This window comes from Chelonia mydas, chromosome 21, assembly GCF_015237465.2.
Source record: "Chelonia mydas isolate rCheMyd1 chromosome 21, rCheMyd1.pri.v2, whole genome shotgun sequence".
Lineage (NCBI taxonomy): Eukaryota > Metazoa > Chordata > Testudines > Cheloniidae > Chelonia > Chelonia mydas.
The window spans coordinates 12,519,463-12,535,929 of record NC_051261.2 but is presented as its reverse complement, the minus strand read 5'-3'; positions in this window follow the sequence as shown (position 1 = coordinate 12,535,929).

The window sequence follows — 16,467 nt, the reverse complement described above, 5'->3', positions numbered from 1 at the left end:
CTTTTGATTGTTGCCAGCCGCGGCTAATCTTGAAACCGGCTTTATATGCTCGTATTCCAATCTCAGTTGAGCCATCCAGTCGTCTCTCTGTCTCAGTACACATAAGAAAAAGAGCCATTGTGATTCCATGTTAATTACAAATATATAGAGATATTAGCGAAAGATAATCTTGCTTTATTTTATTTATATTTCTACAATAAATCAAGTACAATATTATATATATATAATATTGTATATATATATATATTTCATGTTAAAAGCCTTTTAACTTTAATGACACTGAGGACTTTTGTTTACATTCTGTCACTGTGTAAAATGAGAAACACACTCCTGATCTCTGCACATACACCAACAGTGGATTTTCAATGAATTCAAGTGGCACATGTAATCCCCAATCAATGGATATGTTGATACATTTGTTACAAGCATGACAAAAATATAGTATCTGAAATATTTGTTTTGCAACTGAACGGGATGTTGCTTTGCTTAGACACAGCTGGCAAATTTGGCATTAAAGATGACTGGCAAAATAAAAACGTGTTTGTGTCCTTTATTGCTCCTTTTGGATACGTGAAGATGCCCTCATAAAATTTATTTTTCCCCAAGAAAATATTTATGTCGCTCAGACCTTCCTCTACTTTTTCCTTGGGGGACTTTGGAAATCTTTAGGAGGACCTGAAACATGATATCAAATATGGAGCTTGGAAGCTGAGCTGCACCTCTTCCATTTCTCCAAAGGTGCTGGGTGGTGATGCTGAGTCTTAGCACTTGTCTATCCGGAAGAAATGCGTAGCGATAGCAGAATAATTATATCGCTGTCATTATGCTGGTATGATTTCCCACATGGATATTCTATTCCTGAATAAAGTGACTTTATTCTGGTATAATTATTCTGCTTTAGCTATGCTGGTCAATTTCCCCATGTATACAAACCCTTAGGCTGGGAGAAGTGCGAAGCAACTCCCAACCTCCAGCTATCATGCCCTCCAAAGATTTTCCAATATCCTCCAGGAAAAAGTGAGAGGTGGGGAGCTTCTATTTCTGATGTAAAAACAACCAGAAAAATAAATCCTGCAGCCTGGCTAATGGTTGCAGAAGGCCATGAACACAGTGGAACAGGTGCAGGACTTCTGCACAAAGGGGGATTAGGATGCGGCAAACTGATGCTCCAAAATGACCCATCTTAGCTGCACCCAAACATGCAAACGGGGCATTCAGAATCATGGGACCCTGGGGATCTATGACCATGCAAATCCACAGATAAGTGACTTAGCAAACAGGACTGTGGGGAGGAGCGTGTGTGCCAGAGCTGCAGGGATGACCACAATCAGGAGGCAGCAGAAGCATTTCGGCAAGGGAAAATTCAGACCCCTGCAGACCTCCCTGGCACACAAGCTTGTGGGCTGAGGAGAGGCTCTGGACCTTTAAGAGGCTGTCCATGCAATATCAAGGAGTAGTAAATGGTACAGACGTTTTTCTTTTGTAGTTCACCTTTACATTAGAGCTACCCTCAAGATAACATCACATGTCTCAAGCAATGGTCAAACTGAGATGGAGTCAGTCTAGAGGGAAGAGCTCTGTCTCAGCGGCAGGATTTCTCTTGCTACCAGGGTCTTTGACTTGAAATAGACCAGAAAGATCTCGCAGGCTCCAGCTACCCTTCGGATTTTTTAGATATTGCCTCAAATCAGCTTTCTTTAGCACAGGGAAAACTTGCTCCTTTTCTGTCAGTTCCAGCAGCAGCTGTTTCACCAGGTTTGGCATCTCATCCTTGATGGTACTGCCATAGAGGTCAGGGAGGTCTTGGCTCTTTTGTGAGTCCCACAAGGAATTTGAATGTGAGGCATCTCTGGCCCTGGCTGTGTGCACACTACCCATGACATTGTGGAGCCACATCAGCCGCTTCAGCCCTTGAAGTGCTCTTCCTTTATCCTGCATGAACTGGTGTTCCGATATGGCTCTTTTACTGCAATGTGAAAGGAAAGTAGTTAGGAAGCAGAAGAATGTTCAGGGCTGAGCTCACATTTCTAGTGGGGCTGGTTTTTGTACATAGATTCCAGAGTGTTTTACAAAGCTAGGTCTGTATCGACATTCTCTGCCTTTTAGAAATGAAGAAACTGAGACACAAGGAAGGGCTGCGACTCTCTCAAGGTCACAGAGTGAGTCGGGGCAGAACTGCAGACAGAACCCAGTTCTCCAGCTCCGCAATCCTGTGCTCTCTCCAGTGATCCAAATATAGGCCCTCAAATTCCCAGAACCAGATCCAGATCCAGATCTAGATCTCAACTTTATGATCCAAAATTTTCTTTTGCTTACACAGATGTAAATCAGAAATAATTCAGTTGAAGCCAGTGGTGTAAGTGAAAGGAGAATCAACCCCTATAACCGTATAAGAAGCCTGACCAAAACTTTTGATCCAAAACACTCCTGAATGTAGGGGTTGAAAATCTGGATACAAACCCAAATGCTCTCAGATTTCAGTGAGTTTAGATTTGGTCAAGTACAGCAACAGGCTCAAGCCGGGAATTTGGCTCTGAAACAGGATTCAGCTCTGGATTACTGTGTTGTATTACAAGGTGTCTCCTAAACTGCATTTAGCATAGTATAAAAGTAACAACTAAACACAAATCACAACATTAATGTATCTAAAAATACAGAGGACCTGATTCTCTACTGTGCAAAGTGGATGTAAAATGCTACCAAATCAGATTGGTAGCATTTCTGAACAGGAGTAAATGGCTACACAGGATGCAAGGCAGTGGAGACTGCAGCCCAGTAGATTAAGTGCAAGCAGCTGACGAACAGCATTAGTTACAAAAGTGATTTTTCTTACTTTTCAGTTTCTTGAGATGTTGCAAAACAAGCAAAAAAAAAGATGACCAAGAATGGAACTATCTGCAGAGATCTTTGGGACAGGACCATCTTCTGACTTCTTTGTATCTGCTGAACAAAACAATAAAAGATTGACATTATTACCAAACCGCTCTTTCTTTCAGCTGCCGCTTTCATTCTGGCAGGTGCATTTTCTACTTGTACGCATATTAGTAGCTGCTCTTGTGCATCTGCAAGCACGGTAGATCACACTAATTTAAACCAACAAGAGGTGTGCCTACTAAGGACGGACTGGAGTAAAGAACTCAGGACTCATCCCTAATATTTGCCATTGACTTCTGTGGGAGCAGGATTGGACCCTAAGGACTGAGTGGAAGACAGAGTAAGAACTCTGGGACTTGGTCCTATTATAATGCATCATCTCAGAGCAGAAAATATATGGTGGGCCAGAATCTGCTCTCACATGCACCGCTTTAAATCCAGCCTTGACTGGAGTTAACTGAGATCCACATCTGACACACCGCCTGTGCCAGTGATATCAGACCATACAACTCTGCTATTAAATCTTTGCTGAGAAGCAGGATGAAACTGTTGTGGCTTTTTCTGAGATTTACTGGATTTGTGGATTAGGGAAGTAAGAATTAGTTCAATTTAACTGGTGACAGGTTTCAGAGTTGTAGCTGTGTTAGTCTGTATCAGCAAAAAGAACGAGGAGTCCTTGTGGCACCTTAGAGACTAACACATTTATTTGAGCATAAGACCACGAAAGCTTATGCTCAAATAAATTTGTTAGTCTCTAAAGTGCCACAAGTACTCCTCATTCTTTTTGCTCAATTTAACTGTATGTGCAATAATTATTTTTAATTTAAATTATCACTACAATCAAGTCAACACCGATACCTGTTTCTGAGATCTATCTATCTATCTATCTATCTATCTATCTATCTACCTACCTATCATCTGTTTTATCACCACACTATCTGGGCTGTCTACTTCAACTATAGTGCATGGCTTTAAACATTGGATTAATCCTATCACCTTACTAACAGGTCTCCAGATTAACTGTTATAAGGAAAACCTGGTGTATGTTAATTAAGGCAAACAAAACAAATGAAAAAGGGAGTATAAAAATGTATGCATAAGAAAGATTACAATTTTTTCTATATAAATTAGATTTATATAGATTTTTTTTTTAGATGCAAAAGATTTTGTTTGGAAACAAAAGCAAGTAGAGAAGCATTTTGGGATAATGCATTTCAAGCCCAGCTTCAACAGCGTCCAAAAATGGATTTGCTTCATACTGATTTTGGGTAATAAACTGGCAGTACCTGGATAGAAGGGTGTTCCGTTTTTCTTACACCAGTAGAAATTGTATCAAAAAGAAAAGGAGGACTTGTGGCACCTTAGAGACTAACAAATTTATTTGAGCATAAGCTTTCATGAGCTACAGCCTAGGCTTGAATAAAGACTGGGAGTGGATGTGTCATTACACAAGGTAAAACTATTCCCCATGTTTATTCCCCCCGCACCCCTACCCACTGTTCCTCACACGTTCTTGTCAACTGCTGGAAATGGCCTACCTTGATTATCACTACAAAAGGTTTTTTTTCTCTCCTGCTGGTAATAGCTCACCTTACCTGATCGCTCTCATTACAGTGTATACGGTAACACCCATTGTTTCATGTTCTCTGCGTATATAAAATCTCCCCACTGTATTTTCCACTGCATGCATCCGATGAAATGAGCTGTAACTCACGAAAGCTTATGCTCAGATAAATTTGTTATTCTCTAAGGTGCCACAAGACCTCCTTTTCTTTTTGCGGATACAGACTAACACGGCTGCTCCTCTGAAATATATCAAATAGGCGGACAGTAGAACTTAAACCTCGCTCTTGACAAATATATTCCACTTTTTTAGACTGATCTCCATGGAAGATGAGGAAAAAGGTATTGGAGGGCGAATGGTTACCAATTCTGATTTTTTTTCAAGTATTTCATATCTCACCTATCATATGATATTGTGGACTATTCAAGATATAACTAGTCTGATTGTATGTAATAGACATGCTGTATCTTTATATTGTGATCTACAATAACCTGTACATGAATGAGAAGCATCTCTAAGACACAAAAGTACAACATTAACATATGGTATACTTACCGTTGATCTGAAAGGGTACAGTACAGGGTCAAATCCAGATCAGCACAGCTCAGCCTCACGGCAAGTCCTCTAGTGAAGTTCAAATTGCAATGCCAGTGTGTGTCTTCCAGCTTCTTTTATACCTCCTCAGGAACCACACAAACAATAGACATGAGCTGTACAGTGCCTTCTGTGACTAAGACCTTTCCTCTCATATTGGTGAAATCAGTGGGCTTCGTATTTCCAAAGACAATACACCTTGGATGATAAAGTCTGCTGTCCTTTGGTGATTAAAGAAAAGACTTACAATATCTCAGCGACGTTTCATTGCTTTGCTGTCCTCCCAGACCTATCAGTAGTGCTCTAAATTTGTAAAGTAGGTGTCTGGATTAATAATAATGTAGAAGTATATACTGATGAGGATGACAAAGTTGGTAAAAGAGGACTGGTATTAATGGAAAATTTATCTGAGACATTTGTAAGTAAGGATGCCACTGGACTTTAATGTTCAACAAGAAGAATTTTGCTTAAGCCCATTGGTTGTTCAGTGAAACACATCTGTTTATTTTGGATCCTATAAAATAGGTAGATATGGAAAAGACCTAGCAGATCACTGAATTCATACTACCACAAGAAATGTTAGACCTCCCCAGATAAAGCCTGTATTAGATATTAAACTGTGGCTGCACTAGATCTTACACAAGAGGCCACATTCTGATGTGTCTTCAATCAATGGTCAAAGCTAAACAGGGGAACGTGGTATGAATTTTGGCATGCATCACAGGAACCGTACCCCCGTGAAGTTTTGTCTGAAGCTGGACACCTATGAAAACAATGAAGGAAGGTAGCTCTGCATGTATTGAGTCCGTCGGTGCATGGGAAAAGGTCAGAGTGATTTTCAAGGGTACTGAGTACCCACCACCCCATCTGAAGTAAATATTCCTTTGGGACTTATGTGGCTCCAAGTACTATAGAGTCCAACCACCTCACAATCTTTACCATATTTAGCTTCACAACACCCCTTGAAACAGAGAAGTACTATATCCCTGTTTTACACACAGGGAACTTAAGCACAGAGAGTAACTTACTCAAGGTCCCACAAGAAGTCTGTGGGACTGAACCAAGTTGCCCCAGATCCGAGAGTAGTGCCCTACTGCCTGGGCCATTCTTCTTTAATAGCAGTCACTGCTCCTCAACCCCTCTGAAAATCAGGCCCAAGATGTCTCACGTGGGCAAGTCAGTAACGGAGGCACCCAAAATCAGTGGCCACCCTGAAAATGTGACCGTATATGTTTAGCTACCAGGAAAATGTGTGTTTTCACCAAACACGGGGAACCAGATTCGGACCACTGCTCCTGCCCTTTAGCACCACTCTGGTGTGGCAAAGATACAGAAAAGATGGCTTGAACAGGCAGCTGGGGATTCCCATGGCATGGAGGAATTTTAGGTGGTTGGTTCTATGCACATACACTCCTCTGCCCCGGTTTATCAGGTGTACACAAGGTGTTGGGGAGAAGGCAGTCTGGGGACTCAGGGGAGCTAGCAGTTGGCTTAAAGCAGAGCTCTGGGGCAGCTGAAGATCTTGGAGGTCTTAGGCCATGATGCTTGACCTGCATGGAATTTCTTTGACATTAATGGGCTCTGGATAAGCATAAACCTGGGTGTACCTCACTGCAAGATCAGGGCCAGAGATGTTAAATCAATTGAATAAAGAGAATCCAAATGCTCACCCAGCACTAGTTTAGGACTGGAAAGGACTAGAGATCTTCTTGGAATACATGAATCATGTCTGAAGTTCTGCTCTGCTTTGATTTCATTGTTTCCCAGCCTACATGCACCAGCTAGAGAGCATTTTGAACTTTTGTTTTTCCTCACATAAAATTCAGGGTTTGGTTATTTATTGATTTGTTTACTTATGTTAATATCTTTAATGCTGGTGAATGGTGCTGAATTGATTGGACTGGACACTAAAATCCTCTATTTCCCCCAAGAAGAGGGTATAACACCCTACAGTGCCTATTGCCAGTGTGTCCCATTCCTGACCTGACATCAATCTCCAATTGACGTCAGTGTATTTTGGATAAGATCCCAGTATCAACCACAGTGAGAGGAAGAAGGGGAGTTGGGGCCTTGATTTCTCTGCACAGGCTCCCGACAAGATGGAGTAATAAGTCCCTGTTATGGTGGTGTCTTCTGCCATGTGGACTGTCCATCAAGTGACTAGAGGAACCACTAGTCTATTCTAGAGGGGAAATTCTTATTTTCTGAATTTAAAAATATTTGTCCTCTTGGAGGACTAATTCCTTAGAAATCTTGAAGAAAAAGATAGCAGCTCAGTGGGAACAAAGACCACAAATTCATTTTGCATAGGCCCCCAAAGAACTATACATTTCCAATACAATCAACCATGGCTGGATTCAAACCAGTGGCTTAACGACAAAAGCAGATGTATCCCATTACCAGCCCTCACAGCTGTCCAGTCTTTACCAATAGCTCCTATTGAAATCAAATTGCATTTATTATTGTCCTCGGGTCAATTTATTTCGAACCATGATATTTCATGGCAATCAAATTAGGATTCCTGGTCTTCGTTACATGAGTTCCAACTGATGATGCAAGGGTCATTAATTTAAGAGGACAAAGCCTGTCACCAATTAAAAACTAGTTTTAAAAATGCTGCTAAAATAGAAGCCTGCTTCTCTCTTTAGTTTCCAGGGTAGCCTAAAGTTACACTGAATTATCTCTCCATGAATGCAGAGCTTCCTAGTTACATCTTCAAAGACTAATAAGCATTAGCAAAAGTCAAGTCCAAAACATCTGGTCTAATTCATCCTTGAACTTTTATCATCTCCTTTATTTAATGGGCATTCACTGAGTGCAATTACTGGCATCTTCATGGTAAGAACTCAAACTGCATTTGTCTGAGCAATTGCAGGCAGGTCAGGGAAATTGAAACATGGCCACTGAATGAGCACTTGAAGCATTCTGTCATGGCCAAAGTGCATTACCTTGACTACTCTGCCTCCGTGGATACTTCTTTCCACTTAAGAACCGGGAGGACGGAGGCACAAAATGTTCTTTGAGGTTGTCGTTTCAAAAGTCTTGTGTTAAATAAGATTTGGGGCCTGGACCAGTTTAAATCACAAAGGTTCAGCAGAATGTACATTATTATTGCAGTACTTTCGACAAAACCTACCATTTTAAGCCAAGAAGTCAGAGCCAGCTTTTTCCTTGGTGACATGCAATTTTCTAATCCCACTTAGCTACGTGTAAATCAGGAGTAACTCCACCATGCAGCACTGAATACTGAATACACCTTGAATACTGTCTACAGTTCTGGGCACGCCAGCTCTAAAAAGATATATTAGCACTGGAAAAGGTACAGAGAACGGCAAGGAAAATGTTGAAGGGTATGGAACAGCTTCCATATGAGAAGAGATTAAAAAGACTGGGGCTTCTCATCTTGGAAAAGAGACGACTGAGGGGGGATATGATAGAGGTCTGACACAAGTGACTAAGGAAGTGTTATTTACTCCTTCACATAACACATGAACCAGGGGGTCACCCACTGAAATTAATCGGCGGCAGGTTTAAAGCAAACATAAGGAAGTAGTTCTTCACACTATGCAGTCAACCCATGGAACTTGTCACCAGAGGATGCTGTGAAGGCTAAAAGTATAACAGGGTTCAGAAAAGAACTAGATAAGTTCATAGAGGATTGGTCCATCAATGGCTATTAGCATATGGTGATGAAACACCATAGTCTGAATGTTCCTAGCCTCTGTTTGCCAGAAGCTGGGAGTGGACGACAGTCGACAGGGGATGGATTACTTGATGATTGCTTGTTCTGTTCATTCCCTCTGAAGAACCTGGCATTGGCCCCTGTCAGAAGACAGGATACTGGGCTAGATGGACCTTTGGTCTGACCCAGTATGGCCGTTCTTATGTTCTAATGATATAAAACTGCTATGAGCGAAAACAGCACATCCAAGGACTCACAGTTAGCACTACCAACGTTAGACTTAAGAAGTGTTAGCAGAGTTTGATAGTAGCACTTCTAAAAATAATAACACAAAGCACTTTATATAGCACATTTCTATCAGTGCTGCACAAGCATTCATTAATTAATCCCTATAATACCTGCTACCTACCATCATACATGACTACGCAACACTCCCATCACCATCCACCACCAAGAGGCAATATCATTATCCCCATGTTAAAGATGGGGAAACTGAGATGCACAGAAGTTAAGTGACTTGCTCATGGACACACAGCTAGTAAGCAGACATGCCAAACCCATGAAAAAAAATGCAGAAATTGGGCTTGTTTTTGGCTTAATAGGCTTGTGAGTTGCTTGTTGGTTAGTTTTTGGCTGGTAGCTTGTTGCTTGTTTGGCTTGTAGCTTGTTGTAGCTTGTTACTTCTGTTTTTTGATCGGCTCCTGGCAAGCAGAGGCAAGGTGAGGAGAGAGTCAGGGGTGCACAGCAGGCCCACCACAGTCCCAGACTGCACGCCGGGGGGCTCTAGTCACATAGAGTGTTGGGGTTCTTAGGGATTGGCTTGTTTTGACCTTGTTTTGAAATGGGATGAGCTTGATTTTTGGCTTATTGTGAAAGTCGGGGTGCTTATTTACCGCACAAAAGTTGGCAACTGTGCATAAGTGGAACAGCATGGGAGTCCGGATATAAATTAATTTTACAGGCAGTGCTCTGCGGATTCATTTGGAGTTCGGATTCGGGCCTAGTCTACACTTAAAAGTTTCACTGGCATACCTATGTCGGTGAGAAGTGTGGAAAAAAAATCACCCCCTTACCAGCCTAGGTATGCCAGCAAAAGGTGTAGCATAGACACCGTTATACCAGCAAACAATAGTCCTTTTGCCAGTATAGCTTATTTTGTTTTGGAAACTGGTCTAAACTGTACCAGAAGAAAAGCTCTTCTGCTGATATAAACAGCATCTTCACTAGGAGGGCTTGCCAGTATAACTACATCCGTATAATTGTACTGGCAAATCCTTTCTAGTGTAGATCAGAAGATCTATTTCCAAGTGATATAATCATTTTCTTAGGAAGCAACTGGTTGGGATTCTGCTATGTTAGGGCCTTCTTATATCTTCCTACTGTATTTTCCACCGCATGCATCTGATGAAGTGGGTTTTAGCCCACGAAAGCTTATGCTCAGATAAATTTGTTAGTCTCTAAGGTGCCACAAGGACTCCTCGTTCTTTTTGCTGAAACCAACAGGAGGCTTTCCATGGAATTCAAGGGGCTTTGGACCAAGCCCTAAATTTGCCTCTGGTTTAGAGTCTGTTCTTGCTCCCACTGAAGGTAATAGCAAAACTTCAAATGACTTCAAATAGGATGAGGCCCTTAAAACACAATAACCTGTTTTCAATGTAATGCATTTGAATGAGGAGGCCTGTGTGCATAGAAAATAGAATCAGGGTTTCCCATGCCAAGGACTCTTTTGTTTTGCTTTGTAATCCACTCCCCAGGGAGCCAGGTGGTGTGAGAAAGTGAATAGGGATGCACAGAGCATAATAGAAAAGGCAAAGAAAAGAGATGGAGGCCCAGCACAAGGGCGAGGTTGGTGGGGGAAGGGGCTGAAATGCAAAGAAGAGAAGAGGAAAATAGTCTCCTTAGGGCAGTGGTGGAAGTGGGACTGGGCAAAACACCTGAATATGCTCTATAAGGGACAATCATCTGCAGAGAGACCGACTGGCTGATCTAATGGGCCTTTTCCATTTATTATCATTAATTGTTAATTACTATTGTGATCGGCAGCAGCAGCAGTTGTCATTTATTTATGATGAGATAGCACCTAGGGATCCCCGCAAAGATTGGGATCCCACTGTGCCAGGCACTCTAGTATAATACACTGATCATCATAATACTTAATAATCATAGTCATGGGGCTACTCATGGTATACAGAAGTGCTTGCTGGATCAGGGCCATAGAATAAGAAACAGTCCTTTCCCAGTGGGGGTTACAATCTGAATAGACAAGACAGATGAGGAGTTGTGAGCAAGGGAGAGCACCCACAAGCAGAGTGAACAGTTTGATGGTTTGCAAATGTCTTATTAATTCCATGATTTTTGTTGAATTTTGCTTTGTTTTTAATTTTTCCTTCTCGGGCTCACATGTTTCTACTATATTAAACTCCACTACACCGAGGTTTGAAGCAGGCAAGTGATCAAACTGCAGGAGATGGCAGGGGGGCTGGAACAATCTTTATAGAGGGGGTGCTGAGAGCTGTTAAACCAAACTGTAAACCCTGGATATGATAGAAAACACTTCAAGCCAGGGGGTGCAGCAGCACCCCCTGCACCCCTAGTTCCAGCACCTATGGGGGATAGGGACTCAGAGGTTGAGGGAACGCTATTCTCTCCAGGGGAAATGGAATGGAAATTTGCCGAGAGCAGCACTATACTGGGTGTTCAGTCAGATGCAAGTACTCACAGGGTCAACTTCAGGTGGGGACAAATTGGCAGGGAACCCAGGAATCCTATGCCTCTTAATTATTCATATGACCCTTATCGCCATACTACTGGAGCACACACCTCGTGATGCAGGGCAGAGCTAGCATCCCCATTTTACAGATGGGGAACTGAGGCACAGAAAAGCAATTGCCCAAGCTCAGGAAGTTTGACGTTTGGAACTGAAGCAGGGTTTCTTGTCTCCCAGGCTAGTATCCTAACTGCTGAGAAGGCTCTCCTCTTGGGAAGTGTCCCTGAGGCTATTTCTACATGAGCACTTTTGTCAGTAAAACTTTTGTCAGTCGGGGTGTGAAAAAAACACCCTGTAAGGTTCATAGTATGCACATAGCCTGAGGTGTCAGAGCCTGGATTTAACAACCTTGAGAGCAAGCCCCAGGGCTCACCCATTTTTCCAGGCTTTTACTGGAGGGGCAGGGGGCATGCTCATAGAAGAGGGTGTGCTCTAAGATTTCATTTTGGAAAGGATTTATTTTTTTTCTTAGCATTTGGGCAGGTTCAGAATTGCTCTGGGGGGGGAAGGAAAGAAAGAAAGAGGCACCACACTGTTGAGAGGAAACTGTTTGACCACGTGAATGGTAAATATAGTCCATTTCCCTCTGTTGATGGTGAAGCAGACACTAATGAATTGCTGCTTTCTTTACCCCACCCTGACCTAGAGATCAGAGGAATCTACACCTCACAGTAAACACTGAGGTCACAAAGAATCCCCACCACACACACACATGCTATAGCAGCCCCAGAAGTTTCGGTTGTGCGGCCTTTATCCTTTCACCCTCCTTCACCCCCTACATGCCCTCCCAGGGGAAGGAGGCAGAAGCAGCATTGTGTTGGCAACCATTTAACTGAGCGCCAGATGCACTTCATAATTGCATAAATGAAGCTGCACTACATAAATGCTCCTTGCCCAACTTATTCTAGTTACAAGTGTGAGAGAGGGCAGCTCTAATGTAGTGTGCAGAGGTCTGAGAATCAGGTTGTGTTAGTTCCTCTCATCTTGACTCTGATGTGCTGTGTGATCCTGGGAAAGTCGTTTCACCTCTCTGCACCTCAGTTTCCATATCCATGAAATGGGGATGATCCTATTTATCCACCATTGCAAAGTGCTTTGAGATCAAGGGATGACAAGCTCTTTAGAAGAGCATTAATGTGACATCTTCCTCTCCCATAGTAAGTGGCTTGTAGCTATAGCACTGTAGCTTGGGATTTTATTGGCTCTTACAAACAAATCAGGTTCTGTACTGTCTGCAAGACATCCTATATGCTGTGGGTAGTTTTGTTGATGATTCAGAAAATGGTGGCGCTGTGGTCCTATTCACACTGCCAGCCCTAGAGCCATTGTTCTGTAGCACACTCTCTTGGGCTAAGGATCGGGAGTTGAAGGGGTTACTTTCTTTATCCCCCAGTCAGTCTCCAATGGGGGATCAGCCTGAAGGGGAAAAAAGTGGAGGTACTCTTCCAAACTCTGCTTACTAATTAAACTCTGCTTATATGAGCAGACAAAATGTGACAGTGCTCACAGTATGTTGGGCAGATGTTCAAAATATGATGCTCTCTAAGCTCCACCTGAGGGGGCTTAAATATGCCCTTGGGTTCCCAGTAAATTGGGCAGATCTATGATCCTCCCTCTCCTTGCTTACATGAATGAGGAATGAAATCATTAACACGTAGACATTAAATCGATCATCACTGGGCATCTAAGCTGACACTTCACTAAGATGAACGGGGCAGTTCACACAGCTCAGAGCTATGGTAGGTTTTCGACAAAGTCACTTATGCTAACTTAGAGACTAACCAATTAATTGGTTAGTCTCTAAGGTGCCACAAGTCCTCCTTTTCTTTTTGCGAATACAGACTAACACAGCTGCTACTCTGAAACCTGTCACTTATGCTAGAAGCTTTTGCTGGTATGGTATTATTATTAATCCTTAGCTGTCAGATAGCATTTTTCATCAGTAGATCTCAATCATGCTGGTTAGGGGTGTGAATTTTTGCAACATTTTTATACTGACAAAAGCCCTAGCGCAGATGCAGCTATGCCATTATAAAAGTGCTTTTGACAAGTACAACTTATTCCATTCAAGGAACTGGTATAAACTATACTGGCAAAAGCATTTTTTGCGGTGTAAGATATGTCTTTACTGGGGAGGGCTTGCTGGTCTAGCTATATATTTGCCCTTAGACATCTTTGCACCCCCGGTTACACGTGATTCATATTTCTGAGGTTTTCTTCACAACCATAACAGCTAGAGGGCGTTCATTTTTTTAAATGAAAGCTCAGATTCTGTAGAACAATACAGCGGCTTGAAAGAGTTGCTACTAGTGTGCCACAGAGCTGCATAGTGGCCCAGTCCAAACCCATGTCTCCCATACTCCTTGCAATGTTTTAAACAGATGAATCCTTTCACATCAGTGATGCCTCCTCAGGAGCGGCAGAATAAGCTTTACACCCCCTTTTTTTCAGCCAGAGACAGTATGATCTTTACCCATCACTGTAAAATGGCCCTGAGCTCATTTTTTGTGTCAGTTTTGCCTGCCACATTCAGGAAAATGCGAATGAAAAAAGTAAATCACCCCGAGGCATCATCAATATAACAGCCACGAGTGATATATTTGTCATTGTGCTATATGATATTATGATAGCAGGAAAAGGGAGAAAAGCAATATATTTCTTTCTCTTAACAACTCTAGTCAACAGGATTTTTCCAAAGCCATTTTAGTACTTTGCAAACTTTGGGGAAGGAAGAGAAATTGACAGCACACTTACAATATTCATATATATATATATATATATTCATCCCAAATCTATCTATCTATCTATCTATCTATCTATCTATCTATCTATCTATATTTGGGATGATTAGATTGTTGGGGTAAATGTTGGTAAACGTTGATTTCACCTTGCACACACAAACTGACAAAAATATTTCCAGAGAAAATAACTGAAATTTATGAAGTGAGAAAAATTGCTTGACAACCTATTAGAGTTCGATTTACCGATATTTACTTTGCATATTTTGACATGTGAGGTTGACAGTTTATGTTTTAACTGTAAGAAAGCTTGAACTTTTTGAATTCCATATCTACTGTCCTTATTAGCTGATCCCTCATAATTTTGCACAAATGTTAAAATTTGAATGGAGACAAATTGAAAAAAGTGCTTAAATATAAACATCAATATTATCCGTCAATGTTATAAAAAATAAAAATGAAATTTTGCCAAATCTCTTTATTGGGCTGACGTAGGGATTTCCCCTTTGTGAGTTTGTCAAGATGCTGCGATCTTCATGCTGCCAGACTGTGACACTGGAATTACAGTACAGCACAACACTGATCATCCTCAATATGCATCAAACTGATCATTAATTCCTGTTGTTTTATGTCTTTTAGCCAGTTTCTGATCCTACTACTTAATTTCCTTAATAGCCTCTTGTGAGGGACTTTGTCAAAGGCTTTTGGAAAGTCAAAATAAATTATGTCAGCCAGTCATCCTTTATCCAAAATGTTGTGGATGCACTGAAAGAATTCTACTAGATTGGAGCGATACTATTTTCCTTTACAGAAGCCACACTCGGGCAGCTAAATGATGGCTGGGTAAGGCTTATCTACACTTAAAACAATACAGTGGTGCCACAGTAGTGCTTCAGTGTAGACACTACCTATGCCGACGGGAGGGATTCTCCTGTCTTCACAGGTAATCCACCTCCCTGAGAAGCAGTAGCTAGATCATGGAAGAATTCTTTTATTGACCTAAAGCTGTTTACACTGGTGGTTATATTTTTCCCACCCGAGAGAAGTAGATGCACCAACGTAAAATTCTAGTGTAGACCAGGCTGTAGATAGATACATGGATGAATGGATAAATAAGTTTGCACCTAACAACCTTGCACAGGAAAAAATGTCACTTTGAGTCATAACATTGGGAAGGAACGTTCAAACTTGCAACAGCTGAATTCGCTTTCCCTCAACAAACACAAAAAAGGCATGGGGAGCTGTTACCAGTTTGAACATTGCTTTCCAATGTTGTGACTCATGACATTTTTTCTGATTGCCCATTCTTGTGATTTTATCACGGCATTTCTCGTTTTTCGTATAGCCCCGGCTCCTAGACATAACTGATTATGTGAGCTTCTCAGCTTTCATTAAAGAAAAGTAAGTGGTTGGGCAGAAAAGCTGAAACATGTGACCTGAGAAAAGAAAAAGAACCTAGTATTTATTGTTATTTTTTTTTAAATCTCATGATTTTTAAACCAGTCTCTTGAGTTGCTGTGGCCTGACACATGAGATTTGTGAAGGACTGGGGTTGGCAACAAGGTGTCACTAATGTTTGTAAAGTGCTATATAATTGTTAATAAGACAGTTGCCTTTTATGCCTTGAAGGCACAATCACGCTCCTCCAGTCCCGAAGCTGGAGTGAACCCAGGAGTGCCCAGATGAGAGGCAAATACGTTGGGGGGACTGAGTGGGATGGAAGGCCCCACGTAGACGTAAGACGGGTATTATGAGGGATGGGCCTGCATTGCATCCCCACATTCAGGGGGATTTGGACTGGGTCGGGGGGAGGGGAGGGTGACCAGATATCAGGTGTGAAAAATCGGGACGGGGTGGGGGGTAATAAGCACCTATATAAGACAAAGCTCCGAATATCAGGACTTTTTGCTATAAAATCGGGACATCTGGTCACCCTATGGGGGGGTTGGTTCGGCCCCTTACAGACAAACCAGTTGGGGTCTGGGGCTGGACCCCCCTGATGTTGGGGTGTCAGGGTGGGGGGAGCATCTTCCCCTCAGGCCTTTGCACACTAACCACCGCCCCCTTTCTGGGTCCCCAATGGGCCTCAAGGGTGGGGTCTGGCCCTGGCCCCGCTGGACGATGGGAGGGGGAAGGGCGGGCCCGGGCCCTACTCAGGAAGTGGGAGAGGGCGGGTTCCATGGAACTGTCACTCCTTTGAGCGGCGCTCTGTGATTTGACAACCGGCTGGACACGTGAGGGCAGGGTG